Raw genomic sequence first — 16915 nt, 5'->3', positions numbered from 1 at the left:
AGTTGGTAAGGTAATAGCTGGTGGCTGTGGCTTGTTTTATCCCTGTGATTTTTCAGCTTTCACTCCAATATCTGGTCCTGGGTTGTTTTTTTTTTTTTTAATTAATAAGACCTTTTAAGATTCGTCTTACATCTGGCACCCCAATGTTTGTGGCATGAGTTCATGAAAAATCTGCTTGCCTGTGGCATTACAGGCAACAGCTCAAGCCTGAGCTGCATGCAGCCATAGTCTCCACCCCACATGGGCCCAAGTCCCTAATGAGCTGGATTCAGATGACTGGATCTTTCACTTCTCTCCCAGTGGGTTGTGGGCTCTCTCTGGATCCCCATCTCAGGCTGATACCACACTAAGTAGCTGTCTTGAAACCTGCTTGGGCTTCTATTGTTCTATGCAGAAGAGGCAACCTCACATCTGAATCATCATTGTCAGCACATGTTTTCTACAGGGAATCATGACCATGACTAACAACAATCTGAAGTCTCAAAAAAAAAAGATGATAGGGACCCCCAAAAGATGATTCCATCAGGATGATGATAATACCAATAAGCTGACAAATACCACCCAAAGATCAGCTTTGAACTACAAACTGCTCAGGACAATTTCAAGATGGCTAGCTGAGATGATCCAGCCTCACAGACTACTTGAGCAAGGACTTCAGAGAAGCCCTGAATTTTTGCATTATGCAGAGACTGACTACAAATGATACAGCTACCTCTCCCAGGACTTGACAATTAACCCAAATTTTTTTCTCTTCAGGATCTTCTAATGATGCCTTTGTCCCAAGACAGCAGTAAGTAATTTTAAGAACATGATGTCCACATTCCTGAGAGGTGGGGAGGATGGTTTTTGGTCATTCAATGGGTTATGGATAATTGTCATTGTTTAGGATGGTTGGTTACAAGTTGTTAATTGTTAATGGTCAGAAAAAGTTAAACAAAGGAAATTAGACTCAGGGTTCTTGTTTGAAAAAAAAAGAGGATATAGATGAGAGGTAGATTATTGAATCTACTCTGAAGAGAAAAAAGAGAGAATATGACTATGATAAGATAAAAAGGTAGATTATTGAATCTACTTTTAAAAGGCAACTACTAATTTTAAATATTTTACATTTGATTAGATTTTTGTATATTGTATACAAATTATGTATATTGCTACAAATTTGAGATTGATTTATATAGATATGATAAGATAAAAAGATAGATTATTGAATCTACTTTTAGAAGGCAACTACTAGTTTTAAATATTTTACATTGGATTAGAATTTGTATATTGTATACAAATTTTGTATATTGATATGAATTTGAGATTGATTTTGTTAGAAAATACTGTACATGTATTTCTAATCTTGTTCAAGGTATTGTGCTTATACAGTTCATTTAGCAATGTTATGCAATTTACTTGTCCTTGAAAGTTATTATTACCAACTATTTAGGATAATAAAGAAATGCAAGTTAGTAGTTAGTCATTACAATCAAACTTGTAGTCATATTAGGTATGTTTTCAAGGTCAAGCAGAAATATATTTTAGATAAACTGGTCATCTTCAAACCTTTCAGAGATCTACAGAATATGGTATTTAAGATATTTTAATAACATAATTTTTTTTCTTTTTTTATGACAATGAGACATGTCTACTCCTGGCAGCATCAATCTATTTCAGAGAAGATGATGAACATTGAAGTAACTCCTTATGGAGTTTACTTTCTTTGTGGTCACTGGACGTGAAAATGCCCTTGCCTTGACAGCTGACAATATGCTGTCCAAAATGGACAAGCAGGACACAAAAGAAAGGGCTGCCGATCCTTGCCAAGACAAGATAGGAAGGCTCTTTAGAAAATCCTGCTTCACAGATGAGTCTGTCAGACATGCTAGACCTGTAGGCCAAAGATGGATGCCCCAATGTTGCAGAGAAACCTCAAGTGACTGTCCAGGTATCCTGCTGGTTCTGCCATTCCTCACATTTTTTGGAAGTCGCTTGTTTGTACTTCCTGCTTACTCAGTTAATATTATTTCCTTCTCAAGTCTCTGACGGAGCTGAAGATTAGGTAGTTATAGTTTTCCTTGTTAACAAATTCAGAAAAGAAACTCAAAAAAAAAGAAACTCACTATAGAGGTATAAAGTGTATAACTTTGAAAGACATCAAAAGATAGTTTTCAGTTGGTAATGCAAGTTAGGGTAGAATGTGAATTAGGTACAATTTGGACTCACCAAAATAGGATGGATAATGGAGTTTTTTGTGTGAATCTGTCTAATGTTAATGGACTAGACATTGTTAGTGTAATTCTTGACTGTATATACTGTATATACTTATTGTAGTTATTGCATATAGTTTTTCTTATATTAGTTATGACCTTCTTTTATAATTTTAGATAAAAAAGGGAGATGTGATAATATTTTATTTGTGCTTTAAAAAATAAAACTTATCTGGGGATCAGAGAACACAGCCAGCCACCAAATTAAACACAGAGGTCAGGCACACACCTTTAATCCTATCACTCAGGAGGCAGAGATCTGTCTGGATCTCTGAGAGTTCAAAGCCACACTGAGAACAGAGCCAGGTGAGGTGGCACACACCTATAATCCCAGCACTTGAGATATCATGTCTTTGCTTGGGAAGGACACATGCCTTTAATGCCAGGAACCAGAAGCTTTTAAGCAGTTCAGCTGAGATCCCTCCAGGTGAGGACTCAGAGGCTTCTAGACGGAGGAAGTTATATCGATTGAGGAGTTGGCTAGATGAGGTTGGCTGTGGTATGTTCTGTCTCTCTGATCTTTGAGCTTTAACCCCAATATCTGGCTCTGGGTTTTTTCATTAATAAGACCTTTTGATTCATCTTACAACAACTTATGCTGTTTTGTTTGTTTGTTTGTTTGTGGAGGTAACTTATTTATTTTTAAATTATATGTATTTGTGTGACTGCATGTAGGTATTTGCATATGAGCACAGGGGCCTGTGGAAGATGGAGGAGGGTATTGAATGCTCTAGATCAAGAGTTACAAGAAAGTTGTAAGCCACCTGATATGGAAATTTAAGAACAGAATTCAGGTCCTCTGCAAGAGCAGTACAGACCCTCAAGTTCTGAGCCAATCCTTAATATATTTTGTTGTTGTTGCTTTTAGACAGTAAGAGAAGATGGATACATAGAAACAACACCAAAAATACATGTTATTTTACAACATTCAGCTCATATTAAATAGGCTACCATTTCACTGTTGAAAGCAATTCATATATTTCTGTGAGTATATTCTCATTCTGAATGGCACAGTACCCTATAACTATGTGGGCAATTTTAAGACCAACATCCCTTGATTAGATCTCCACACTTGTGAACTATTTAACTTTAAGAACTTCTTAAATGAACTATATGTATAACATTTAAACAAAACCTTCATGTATACAGCAAGATTTAGAGTATAGTAGTAGATATGTTATAAAAAAGCTTACCCACTGAGTAGAATCAGAGTAACTTTTATTATTTATTAACAGTTCTTTGGGTGTATCTTGGAGAAGGTATGGAAATATAGAGATGGAAGGCAGCTATTTGGCCTTCAGGACTATATAGAGAAGATGTTGCATTAAAGGTTTAGTCAACTTCTGAATGAGGTGGGGAAATACTCCACGCAAACACTAGGGTAGAGAAACATGATATAACAATTAAAGTGGATTTAGAATATCATTTGAAGGTGAATCAGTTGGTAAAGCAATTGCCCAGCAATATAAGGACCTGAATTCAAATGCCCAGAACCTTGAAAATCCTGGTGCAATAATGCATATCTGCAATTTCAGCAGTTCTACTGCTAGATCAGAGGCAGACAGATGGATGCCAAAAGCTCATGGGCTAGCTGCCTAATTTATGCAATGGGAAATAATAAAGTGTTTCTGTCACAAACAAGGTAAAAATGAGGACTGATAACTAAGGTTAGCCTCTGGCCTCCACATATGCACACACGACTGCATTCATATACAGGAAATAAATGTGCACATATACACAAAAACATATCCCTCATATATACTCATATGCACACACAGAGAAATAAATTGAATATGGAGCATAGTTAGAGAGTAAGAGGAATGGAGAAGCAGCTGTGGGGCTAGAAGGTAGAGATATCAATAGATTTCAGTTAAAAATTCTTCAGGTAGCAGCGATTAATAACAGACCTGCAATAGACTGCTAACCATTAGAACAAATTATTTGACATATGGTATATAATGGGCATAGATCACAAGGAATTTTTTTTAAAATACTACTGGAAAGAAAGTGATAGTTAAGAGACAGTACACTGTGTTGGGGTTTTGTCTGTGTTTATTTTATCCAATTGGATATTGAAGTAGAATTTGGTGCCACAAATACCATGTGGTACAAGAGTGGTTTTGAATAAAGGAAAAGATTGATAAAAACTACAGATGACATTTGACTAAGACTTTTCTCCCCTTAATGATTTTAATGATTAATAGCCTTAAATATATTAATTATAATTACCTTACAATTTATATGATACATCTACAGTTATCCTGGTAAGACATGTATATTTTAGTACAGATAAAATACCAGGGCAGATCACTTAGGCCTGATGGTCCTATTACTTCTATGAGAGTTATTTCTAGAAGTACTCAAGAGGAATGGGAATGATCAGGGCTTGTGTCCAAGTCTAAATGTGAGATAAGATAGTCTGCCAAGAAGATGGCAGCTTAAGGTTGCTTGACTCACTTTTGTACTTTCTCTAGCCTTTCAGCTGACAGATGGAACTTGAGTTTCTCTTCTCCGCCCTTCTGCTTGGCTAAGTCCATCATACTTGTTCACATGTACATGAATAGGAAGGCTTCATCTGTCTGACTTATCATGGCCACATTTATATAATACTTCACATCAGAGTCTTTTTGAAGAAAGATAATGGTCTTTAAGAAAGATGTCTGCAATCTTCCTCTCACCTAGAAAATACTGCTACAGGAGCAGCCATGAAAAATGAAAAAACTCTCAGGAAAGAATTTATCTCCACTCACTCAATCTTTCTGTCCTTTTGCAGTTGAAGAGACATGGTTTCTGATGGAAATTACAAGACAGTCTGCCTCTCCATGTTTAACCCTCTATAGTAGCATGGAGAAGAACTATGGGCTGAGGTTTTAAGTACTACCTAGATAAGGTATCTCCTATGTTGGAAAGCCTTTCCATTGTCTCCCTGACAAAAATTGATATACCTCCCCTCATTTCTATGGGAACAACTGCTAGGATCATTCTAATAGTAATTACTCCTTTATATCTATAACATCATGAACTGCTTGTAATATGAACTAATTGTAACCTCATGAACTACTTGTAATGGTAACTATTTATAATATGATCATCTTTTAACTCTGTCTCTAAAAAATACTGAAAGTTTTAGAAAAATCTTGAAATCATTATCTGAACAATTAAGTGTTGTTCTATGCCTAGAAATATCTAGATACTTTACTCTCATTCATTTGCTTGTTTCAGAAACCAATCAGATAACAGAAATGCTTTAGAAAAGGAGAGGCTAGGGGAAATTGTGTGTAACACTCCAAGTCAAGAGAAAGTGGCACCCTTGAGACTACTAAGGAGCTCAGTATGCCTTACACTGAAAACAGAGCCTAAGTGGTGGTAGAGAGCTTCAGTTGTTAGTTAGGAATAAGGATAAAGAAGACATTATAACTTTTTAAATTTTATATAAAGCTAAGTAAAAGCCATTTTGAGTTTTGAGAAATAATTACTAGATAAATGTTCAGTTAAGAAGTACAGATGATACTAATAAACATTTATAGAATTCTCTAAAGTGTGTTACAAGAAACATGTTTTTCTAGGCTAACAGCAGGTTTTAAATGCTTATGTCTATACAGGCATTTTAAAATAAAACACATTTTTATTTTGTGACCTTTATGTAACATTGTACAATAATGGCAGATGAAATGTGTGGAGTCTAAGGTCACTTTAAGGCAGGAATTCCTCATGCTTTTCATGTTTTCTGCTGACAGCCAGAGGAAGAACCCAAACTATAGAAAGGGAGGAAGGTTATGACTCTGACATGGTTCATCAAGGTTGGCTCCCCAAGCAGAGAGCTAGATGAAAAGAAGAAATGAGGTCTAGAGGTAAACGCGTTCTTCAATTTATGCTCTTAGTGACATAGTTTCATTCTCACTCTGACACTGAGATTTAGAGCTGATCTGATTTCAATCTACATGTAGTTCAAAACGTTGACATTAGTGGAAAGAATTCAGCCCACTCACATTTTAGTAGTTGTTAATTGTGTCTTCAGCTAGATGGTCAATTCGATAAGCCTTACTATAGTCATCTGTGTATTGGGTGGTTATGAGGCTCACAAGGAACTTAGCTGGTAGCATGGAAAATACTTGTGTATGGTTATTTTGCTGATAATGGCTGAGAATTAGATTGAGTTTTAAGTCAGCGTTGCTTATGTATTTGCATATATATCTTTCTTTCCTTTAAAAATGGAGGTCTTTATAGGGTGCAGAATGCAGCGAGCCTTCTGTGTCACACACACAACAATGAAAGAGATATTCTGATTTTTGTTGGTGAGATGCCCCATGTTCAGTTTCAATAAGTGTGCATTAAAGTGGTATTCCAGTTACTTGAGATCGTTCAAGGACTGCCAACACTTTTTTGCCCACTAGAAACATGAAGGGCGTTTTCTCACTCATAAAGAGGGCTGAAGCAAAAGTCCCAGAATTTAAATTCTTTTTAGACAATTTCTTCAAGCCAGGTGGTGATGGCATGGTGGTGGCGCATGCCTTTAATCCCAGCACTTGGAAGGCAGAGCCAGGCGGATCTCTGTGAGTTTGAGGCCAGCCTTGTCTACAGAGCAAGATTCAGGACAAACACCAAAACTTCACAGAGAAACCCTGTCTTGAAAAACCAAAAAAAAAAAAAAAAATCTTTAAGGTCTCTAAACAAATAGGTATAACATAAACTGGCTTATGTCATCCAAACCAAAATCAGAGTCAATGTCTATAACATTTTTGAAACAAATAGATATAACATAAATTGGCTTATGTCACCCAAACCAAAATCAGAGTCAATGTCTATAACATTTTTGAAACAAATAATATTTAAAAGGCATGTAAATGTATAAAATAAAATTGAGCCTATAAAATAATTCTGCAGAGAAATTTTGTAATATGCTATTGTATACATAGAAAATTCATATTCAGTTGTCATAGTGCTTTGATTTCAGTGAGAAAGCCATGATGCTCAGACAAGTAAACTAAGAGTACAGAACTGGCAGAGAAAGGACTCTGTTTCCATGGCAACCTTATTTGAGATTCACAAGGTGTGTTTTAACTGAAGTTCCTGTCTTGGGAATGAACACAAGCAAATAATTAGATAAGTAAATTGCTGAGACAGCATCCAAGAATTTCAAGTGTTTTTAAGGAAAATTCTCTCACAAATATAAATCAGCAGTTGATTATAAACCAGAACAATAGCAGTTTGTGCCAGGCTCTTCCATCTACATCCACAATGTCCCTTTTGATTTTGTTATTAAGTTGCATCAAGTCTGTTCCCACGTTGCTTCTTTATCTATGAAACGAAGATGTTGGAGGAGATGTTGTTCCAGTGTCCTAATTACACTAATTAGACTAATAATATGGATGTTCATGGTTTATAATTCAAGAAGTGGCTTGAAAGAAAATCATTTTTTTTTCTTAATAGTTTTGGAGTCCTGTTTTCTCACTTACTGACATGTGTTTGGGCACAGGATAATTTGAGTCAAATGTGAAATGTTTATTCAAATTTGATTATGGTAGAAAGAGGACTTTTTTTTTTTTTTTTGGTTTTTCGAGACAGGGTTTCTCTGTGTAGCTTTGCGCCTTTCCTGGAACTCACTTGGTAGCCCAGGCTGGCCTCGAACTCACAGAGATCCGCCTGCCTCTGCCTCCCAAGTGCTGGGATTAAAGGCGTGCGCCACCACCGCCCGGCGAAAGAGGATTTTTTTTAATAAAAGGAAAATGTAAATATTCTCACACAGCAAAAGAGTAGTCCCTACTCTAATAAGCTGGGATAAGACCTGAAAGCCATTTGTAACTTTTCTCTCTTTTATCACAATTTATCTCTTTCACATTTATTTATTAATCATTTCACAATTTATTTCTCTTCACATTTATTTAAGGTTTTTCCCTTTGGCATTGCCTTTTATTTTAACTCTAAATGCATGGAGAGTTAATGCGTCTCCTCATACTCAGATCTGTATTACATTCAAATAATATTACCATGTGATATAGACTAGCCAGAGAACCACATGTGCATCACAGACTGAGGGGTGGAAAGAAGTGGTGGGAATCTGGAAGGATTTAGTGGGAGGAGGGGGACATAAATATGATCAAATACATGGTAAAATTTTCAAGGAATTCATGAGAATGTATTTTCGCTCCTAACTATACATCTAATATAGACTTCCATACATGAGAAAAGTCATATGGTATTTGTGTTTCTGAGTCTGGCTTATTTCACTTACCATAATTATAGCCAGTTGCATCAGTTTTCTTTGAAAAAAAGTATTATTTTATCTTCTTCTTTACAACTGAATGAATTCTAGTATGTGTATGTACCACATTCTCTTGATACATTCATCTGTGGATGGATGTATATCTAAGCTTATTCCATTCCCTAGCTATTGTGAATACGGCAGCAGTCAACATAGATATACAAGTATCTCTGCATTTGTTCACTTAGAGTCCTTCAGGCAAATACCTAGAAGTGATAGAGCTGAGTCAAATGGTAGTTCTATTTTTGATTTTCTGGGGAACACTGACCCTGACTTCCATAGCAGTACCAATTCACATTCTCACCAGCATTATATAAAGATTCCTCTTTCTCATATCATTGTCAGCATTTGTTGTCATTCTTATTCTTAATGATAACAACCATTAAATGCTACCTTCCATTAAATACACAGACAAAGTGCTATGCTGCTATAAGTTCCCAACTTGGGACTTAACAATTCTGATAGGTAGTTTGGCTTGCATAGACACTTAATATTTCATTTCAGACCTCTATTGAGACCACACTGTTGCCTACTCCCCTTTCCCTAGGGTTTCTGGAGCCACCTCCTTGCCATGTGTCTCCACCATCCACTGGAACCCCTCTCCAAATAACCACATCTACTTTCTAAGTCCATGGTATTGTTCTTGATTCATTAGTTCAGATTAAACAAGAGTCCATGTCTCCTGAACAGGAGGGGAATATGAGTGCTTTGCCACAAGGCTCTACTTCCAATGTGTCCAGACTAATAGCAAGTAAGCTTTTCCCTTGAGTTCAGGGTGTTTTGAAGGACAGTTTTAAAGCCTATTAAAACAAAGTCACACATGGTGCTGCATGCTGTTAATCCAGCACTTGGGAGGCAGACACAGGTGGATCTCTGAGTTAGAGATCAGCCTAATCTACAGAGCAAGTTCCAGGTCTCAAAAGTAAAGTAGTTGTTATAGTTAGTTTTTTTATTGATAAATAATTCATATAGGAAGGTTGTTTTCAAATACTTCAGAAAACATGGGGTCAGGGAGATGGCTCAGTGGGTAAAGGTGCTTATTGCCAAGACTGATGACCTCAGTTTAATCCCTGGAATCCACTTGGAAAGAAGAGAACCTGGACCCCCACATACACACTTGTGCTAGCACACACACATAAAAATAAATGTAAATTCTTAAGAAACTAATAAAATATTTCAGAGAATGTAGAAAAAAGAATTTTTTATCATTTTACATACCAATCACAGATCCCCCTCTTCCCTCCTCCCACCCCTCCAGCCTTCTCCCACCTACCTATCCCCAATTCTCTTCTACAAGAAGGTAAGGCCTCCCCACAGGGAGTCAGCAGAACCTGGGATATTCAGTCGGGGCAGGTCCAAGTCCCTCCCCCTGCGTCAAGGCTGTGCAAGGTGTCCCACCATAGGTAGTGGGGTCCAAAAAGCCAGCTCATGCACCAGGGATGGATCCTGATCCTACTGCCAGAGGCCCCCTTAAGCAGATCAAGCTACACAACCATCTTGCTTATGTAGAGGACCTAGAAAGAGATATCATGATAGAGAGAGACATCATGGGGATAGGGAGAAGTTGGGTGCTAGGAAATTTTCCAGGAATCCACAAGGATGACCCCAGCTTAGACTACTAGCAATAGTGGAGAGGGTGCCTGAACTGGCTTACCCCAGTAAACAGATCTGTGAATATCCTAACTGTCATCATAGAGCCTTTCTCTAATAACTGATGGAAGCAGATGCCAAGATCCACAGCCAAACACCAGGCTGAGCTCCACGAGTCTGATCGAAGAGAGAGAAGAGGGATTCTATGAGCAAGGGGCATCAAGATCATGATGGGGAAACCAACAGAGACAACCAAACCAAACTAGTGGGAACTCATGAAATTTAGACCAACACCTGTGGAGACACTTGATATTTCAAATTAGAAGTTCATACCACCAAAACTCAGTGGCATGCCGGGGCTGTATTTTCTCTTTTAAAATGTATTAATTATAATATAATTACATCATTTCCCCTTTCCTCTCCTCCCTCTAACACCCTCATGACCTTTCCAACTCATGGCCTCTTACTCTTTAATTATGTGTGTGTGTGTGTGTGTGTGTGTGTGTGTGTGTGTGTGTGTGTGTGTGTGTGTATAAATGTAATTTGATTCTGTTTATTGTTGCTTATATGCATGGATTTTAGGACTTACTACTTGGAACTGGATAACCATTTAGGACACTCTCATCCATGATGAAGACACTTTCTTTTTCAACTGTCCTTAATTGACTATATCTCTTCTTCTAGGGGACAGGATCCTGTGCAATTTTCCCCATCTGTATTGGCATGTCAAGTGGTAGTGTCATCATTCATGTCTTGTTTAAGCAGTCCCTTTGTTGAGATTTCCATCTTAGAAGACACAACAGAAAGATAGGCACAGACACTGAACCTCTCATGGGCTTTTGAAACTTCAAAGCCCACACCCATAGTGAAATAGGTCCTCCAGCAAAGACACACCTACTCCAACAAAGCCCCACCACCTAATCCTTCCCAAACAGTTTACTAACTGGAGGCTAAGCATTCAAATACATGAGCCTTTGGGGGCTCTATGTTCATTCAAATGATCACAGTATATATATATATATATATATATAAGGCTACCTGGTAAGATTCAGGGGCTATGCTATTCTGGCTTTAGAAAATGGGAAAACACAATTTTAAAGGGGGAGATGTTGCCAGGCTCAGGAGACAGACACAGGCAGAACTCAAAGTTCCAGGCCAGGTTGGTCTACAGAGCAAGTTCTAGGACAGCTAAGGACACACAGAGAAAACCTATCTTGAAAAAACAAAAATAAAAATGTAAAAAGGGTGGGGGGGATGTGTTTTAGTTGATAGTCAACTAATAACATTTCCAGCAAAAGCACATTGAAGAAAATGTACACATAAATGGTTTTCTGCAGAATCATGTAGGCTTGTGTGAGCCCTGAACTACCCATATGTGTATCCTCAGAGGGTAACTTGTTCAGTTTGAAGACTGACTTCGGGGCTCAATCAGTGTTTCAAATAATATGGTTTGTAGCATTCATAGCTTGGCAGCTCATGGGAGGGTTATTGATGTTTTAAAAATTGATTACAGTCTCAGCTCCAGTGCCATTTCATAACTCTGGAGGTGGGAACACAGCATCAGGGTTAAAGCTCTCTGGGTGGTTCCTGATACAAAAAACCTTTAGGTCATTCTTCTGAAGAAACTACTATGGCTCAAAACATAGGAAACAATACAAAAAATCAACTTCAATTTTTCTTATTTTCAACACACATAGAGGGAGATTAAGTCCATAGCTCTCAATGATATTTTTCAAATCTCCCATTATTTCTCCCTAACTCTGTCACACTGAACACCCCTGTTCCTTTCCTATATACCAATGCCATCACTCACCTGACAAAGAGGAAACCAACCAAACAAAATTCTCCATTCTCCTTTCTGTTCTTGATCATGTTGGTGAACTTGCATAATCCTTCTCTGTCTTCTCTCACCTTTTCCTACCCACCCTCAACAACCCCCCAAGCTGGGCAACGGATCTAGGCTTACACAAATACTAGTTAATTTCTTTACTGCTCAGATCTATTCCCAGACCTTTTGCTATGATCTTTACTTCCCCAATCTATGGCAACCCACCACAAATAGAATCAAGAGAGCAAAACTACATTTGTTTCCAAGTGTAACCATAGGAAGATACTTAGATGCAAACAGGATTAAATTTGACTGCTTTGTCTCAATTCTAAAAAGCTCCTCAATTGGAGAACTTTTAGAAAAGGGGATCCTAAGAGTGGCACCTACTAAAACAATATATAACCCTTGCAGGCTCAATGTAGCCTTCCTCCTCCCCTCTTTGGTTATTGCTCCATGAACTTCTTGGAGAACATTTACTGTGGTTTGTCCTCAAGTAAGGCTGGGGTGGCTTCCTTTTCATCATTACAAGAAGCAGAGAGAAGTCATGGAAAGAATTTCAGTTGGGCAACTCAGATGCATGTGCATAGGAATTAGCACAAACAGCCTCTGAGGGATGACATAGATCTACATGGTGTGTTCCAGTCTCAGGAAATGCTTTCGTAGAGAGGCGGCTTGGGCTCTGAGATTCTACAAGGATCAAAAGGAAAGAGAAACACAGATCAAAGGTAGAAATGTGAACTCTTCACACAGATGCCTATTTGAATCACTTCTCTTTGTTTCATATTCTCCTCATCCATGTGTCAAATTAAACATCACCTCTATAGAGACACTTCTCTGAACCTCAGACTGCAATTACACCCTCCATTAAAACTGTTTTCCCTCACAGAACATTTCTAATCCTCCATATTGTTAATTTAGTTCATTGATTGCCTTGCCTGTGAGACGGAAGCACTGATGAGGGCAAGGGCCTCTTCTGTCTCCTCCATCGCTGTATCCTCAGGGACTCCAGGGAGAAGGGAGTGATTTACTCTACAGTTATCATCACCAAGTGTTTAAGGTGGAGGATTCTAAATGGACAGCTGCAATTCTGCAAACATAAATTATTGGGCTTTGGGCCAGAACTGAAATCAGAGTGATTATTATAATTGTAGGTGACAGTTTAATATTATTATGAATAACTTAATGAGTTAGGGAATCTGATTTCTATACTTTTTTAGTGCAGGGTCTAAATAAAAGAGATTTATAATGTCTGTAGTGCCATATACTTTGAGAGTATTATAGCCAATGGTGTGGATGCAAGGAGGATGCCTCCTGATCTAATGAATATCTTAATGTTCCACTTAATCATTTCAGTGCTTGAATTTTCCATTCATGAAAACAAGACAGTGAGGGCTAGGATTCTTTCTCATAGGGATTTCTTTTTAGCTAAGACATTAGAATAGGTATACTTCTAGGTTTCTCTTTTATGTAAAGCAGCCTTCTTATCAGATACCCTAAAGATTACTCAGCAGTTATCTGGATGGTTGCTATAAGGTCAACTTAGACTAAGAAACGAGACTCTGAGGGAAGCAGCATTGAAAAAGAAGCAAGGGGAGATAGAGTGGGGAGTGTCTTCTAGGATGCAGGCGATATCAGCATCCTTCAAAATCAACTTCATAAAAAGACTAAGGCATGAGCTATAGTAGAGATCAAGTAAGTTTCTACCTCCACGTTTTGGGGCAAAAATCTATCTTATCACTTATAAATGGAAATTATATCTTACAAAGTCAATAAAGAGTGAATTAGGAATATCCATATATGTATGTAACAGCAATTAATCAAAGAGGCCACTAAGCTGAATAAGAGCAAGAAGGTATATATGTTTGGAGAGAGGAAAGGTAAAGGTAAAAAAATTATGTATTTCTATGATAGTCTTGTCAAAATAAAAGAAATAATTTTAAAAAAGAGTAAATTAAGCACAGTATTTACTAGAGACTATGTAAATGATAGATTGAAAAAAATGTCCATTTTTATGTCTTCACCATCATCCGTGGTTACCCTTACACAAACTCAGAACTTTTTGTAAGCCAAACTAGGTGATTCAGTTTATGAAGTGTCATTTGAATAATGAAATTTGAATTAAACTTATTCAATGATGATGACCATGGTTCTTTCAGTTTATGTTTAAGGATATGCTAATTATACATGCAATTTGCTGATATTTTTGTGCTCATGGAAAAAATAATAAGTATTAACATATTGTTTTCAGTTATTCACACCTAAATGCATATTTATGTGTTGAATTTTGGGATGTTACCAGACCCTGATGGGTTTTAAAACATTTTCAAATAGTTATGCTGTGAGGCCTGTATTGCCTCTTCAGTCAAGGTCTCATCCAAGGTCAGCCTTTTCCCCATGGGAACCAGAGCCCACACTGTTAATCATTAAGTTTTTCTATCCAGCTGAGCCTTTGATAGGTCCTCTAAATCCTTCAGGAGCCAAACAACTGATTAGACTTGACCTGAGAACCATATAACAATTTAAAATGAAAAAATCAGGACAGCAATTTTAGGCAAGTTGAGAGTTAGTGTAAATTTTCTGTGGGAGGCCAGATCTTACTTCTCCCTTGAATTGTGTAGATGATGCAGACAAAAAACTCAGTTCACGTCACTGTTATGATCCTAGCTCCCCGCTTCATACACTACTGAGATTTTAAAAGGTATCAAGTTGAGCATGGTGGTATTTGCCTATAGTCTCAGCACTCCAGAGGCCAAGGTGGGAGGATTGCTTGAGCCCAGGCATTCCAGGACAACTTGAACAACATAGCAAGGCCCTATTTCAAAACTAAGTAATTTAATTAACTAAAAAGTGATCTTAATTCCTTGTTCCACATCTGCGTCACCAATTACAAAAATAAGATGGACATTATATTAAAGTATTATTCCTGTGGCCCAATGACAGCCAAGTCTATTTCATTTATCACCCCCAGCACACCACACACATCCAAGATATATATTATGAGGGAAAAGGCATATTGTTAACAATGTCTCCACAGAGCTTGGATGGAGAGAAACTGCAAGCATGACAGGAGGTCATAGGAGGTGTGGATTTCTCTACTCATTACAAATACTCTGGTTTTGTAGAAGGAGCAGTCCTGAATTTTTCCTAGGCATCCACAGTTCTTTCACCAATCACCTGTCTCCGGACACACAAAGGAGTACTATTTAAAGAAAAGAAATATGGTTTACTGCACAGTAGCAATAAGTATCAGAAACAAGGCATGGTCCGTTACATAAGATCCAGTTCAATCCTCCAGAGTTATGAAGTACAACCAGCTAGAAATCAAGTCTCTAAGGATGCCTACTCCACTGTAGAGCACAGAAGCTTAGAAGATTGTCAGCCGTCAGATGGTTGCTATATTGGTTGAATCAATTATGAGAATGCCGAGAATGAACAAAAAGTGCCACAAGACAGAGAGGGTTGTTGAGTGCACAAAGATCTATTCATCAGATAAATATATCCAAATCCACAAATCCAGTTAAGGTCAAAGAGAAGCTAAAAAGTACATTTATAGTCAATCAATGCAAAAGTGGAAGTTACCTAAGATCAATGCAAGACACAGACCATGGTGAAACCAAGAAAGATTTTGAAGATAAAGCAAAAACTTCACCCAAACCCCCGAAGAATAAACTAAAGAGTAAAGACAGAGTTATGAAGAGTATATTTGGTGCTGGTCTTTAATCTGGAGAGTGAATATGTCATAGATCCTGGAAAAGACCATTCTGTGCAGGAAGATAGAAAATGCAAGAAAGAATACAAAGATTCAACTCCCTAGCAAAATGCAATCAGCAAAACACTCACTGTCACCTATACTGAAAGCAACCAGTCTCCTTCAAAAACACATGTGCTCACCTAATCTGCTGCCCCAGCCCTTCCATATCATATCCTAGCTACAACAGCAGAATATCCACTACCGCAGTCACATCCCTGTAAGCTTATGATGGAGCGGGAAACAGAGACTGCCTTAGCCACATAGCATATGCTGTAGAACTCATCAGCTATTCAGCAGAGGATCATGTAAAACTGATACATGTCCACTATCCACAGTGAATAGAACACAGCCAGTGTCCCAGCACCCTTTAGTCATTGATAATGACCTAAACTGCTCATTGCCATGGTCTCAGTCAATGTGGCAGAGGGCATCACCAAATACTCTGGGGAAAAGATAGATGCGATAAAAGGAAGAGATGACAGAGAAACACAGAAAGATCTTCCCAGCACCACATCTGAAAGCATGATAGTCCAGTTTGCTAATGGGAACAAAGGTGGGAACCTGCAGTGGTTGTGACAGCAAGAGGTCTCTAAGATGAAACATAAGCAGAAACTAGCCATAGTTCAAATGCTACAGAGCTTAGAGCAGAAGTTGTTCAGCTCTGGAGAAGCAGCAGGCATATGGTACCAATAATCAATGGTATGTCTATTTCAAGAAGAAGTCCATCTTCTACTGCTGCCAGAATACCAGCTATTGAGACATCCTAACTCCAAGAGGCAAAATGTTCTAGAACAGGAAATTTGCATCCAGTCGGTTACATACTTCAGCAGAAGCAGATGCCAGGTGAACAAGGAAACCAGAAGTAGGAACAAAGTCATTACAAATGACTCCTCTAGTACACATCCAGGTCCTTGGGACAGAGCTAGTGCTTCTAAAGAGGAGACAGAGCTCAGAAAAGCAAGAAAATTGGTTGAATTTACTAATGTTCTGGCTCAAAATAGGTATCTTTCTTCATTCTCTTAGGTTCCAATCAAGGTGGCTTTTGTAGAGGAATAGAAAGCAACTTGCCAGTGCTCTAACCATTTTGGACCACCAGCTGCATGCACTCTGAATACTCAGCTGATAAGTCCCATTCCTGGAAAAGAAAATCCTATCCCCAGAGAGGCAGCAAGAAGGCAGACTCAGTCTGTTCAGAGCACACAGCACCAATACAATACCCAAAACTGGTTTGT

This window comes from Peromyscus californicus, unplaced genomic scaffold (assembly GCF_007827085.1).
Source record: "Peromyscus californicus insignis strain IS unplaced genomic scaffold, ASM782708v3 Scaffold_3__1_contigs__length_106647218, whole genome shotgun sequence".
Classification (NCBI taxonomy): Eukaryota; Metazoa; Chordata; class Mammalia; order Rodentia; family Cricetidae; genus Peromyscus; species Peromyscus californicus.
The sequence above is the reverse complement of the archived record's forward strand: the minus strand, read 5'-3'. Positions refer to the sequence as shown.